Below are 1,075 nucleotides of genomic sequence, written 5' to 3'. Positions count from 1 at the left end.
TTGCTAGGGAAACAGGAGAGAAAGGGGAGAAGGAACAGGAAGAAATAAAAAGGAGAGGAGATGAAGGTAGGGATTATCTCTAAGCAAGACAAACCCTACAGGTACACAAATACTTTTTATAGCAACTCTTTTTTTGATTGTTGTTGTAACAAAGAACTGGAAACTGAGGGGGTGCTCATCATTTGAGCAATGGTTGAATAAGTTGTTGAATTGCCCTAGGTGTTGTAGGGAATCTCTGGGGAAACAAGACACTGCATAATTTCCCAAAGGCAACCTGGCTTGTTCCTCTTATAGTGATTTACAGGCCCTGTTCATTGGTGGGCTGTCCAAGATACATGTACTGAATGACCACTTCTATGGGTTATCCATCAAACTATATTACATAAGCCTGAATTTAGACATTCTTCACTCATTTGTTTTTTTCTATGTCAACAATCACACTAAATTTGTTTGAGTGATTATTAATCTTATTTCAAAGGCTTTGTAATGTTCTAGGGTTTAATACAATTGGTGTAGTGTTCTCCATAAATAGGAATATCTGGAGGACTTTATCATCTACAGAGAATCACTTTATAATTTGGACTCTACATTGGCTTTCCTCTATGTGATGGCAAGCACACTCGGTAAGCATATACCTCTTGTTTTATGTTTTGATTAACATTAATAATCAGAGTTTTGGCAGACAAAGTTATCTTTGTTGTTACATCTTTCAAGGATTCTTATATGTGTAGCTTTTGCTTTGGCACAGGTAGCCCCTCTTCTAGAGTTGTTACCATGGAGACTTAGTGGGATGGAAATATCTACTTGCAGGATGGCAGATATTACCAAGAGCTCCCCAAGTTGCTGTTGTCTTGACCCTGAAGGGACTTTTATAGAGAAGCAATGCCCATGTGGAGATGAAGTAGCATCCTGGGAGTCCAGATTGGCAGCATCAGTTTTAGCCAGGATCCCTGCTTGTTGGAATATGGGAGGTAGGGGGCAGCTAGGTGGTGCAGTGAATAGAACACTGACCATGGAGTCCGGAGGACCTGAGTTCAAATCTGGCCTCAGACACTTGACACTTACTATCTGTGTG

At 40.4% G+C, this 1,075-nt stretch overlaps 1 protein-coding gene across 1 annotated transcript in view; it reads left to right on the top strand.

The window, feature by feature from the left end:
* Window positions 1-1,075, top strand: part of ADCK1 (aarF domain containing kinase 1) — a 209,011-nt gene that overhangs the window by 22,521 nt on the left and 185,415 nt on the right. The gene's annotated exons all lie outside the window — the stretch shown is intronic.

Source organism: Vombatus ursinus, unplaced genomic scaffold, assembly GCF_900497805.2.
Source record: "Vombatus ursinus unplaced genomic scaffold, bare-nosed wombat genome assembly UNPS02014945.1, whole genome shotgun sequence".
Taxonomy (NCBI): domain Eukaryota; kingdom Metazoa; phylum Chordata; class Mammalia; order Diprotodontia; family Vombatidae; genus Vombatus; species Vombatus ursinus.
Note: the sequence above shows the minus strand (reverse complement) of the source record. Positions and strands in the feature narration are given on the sequence as shown.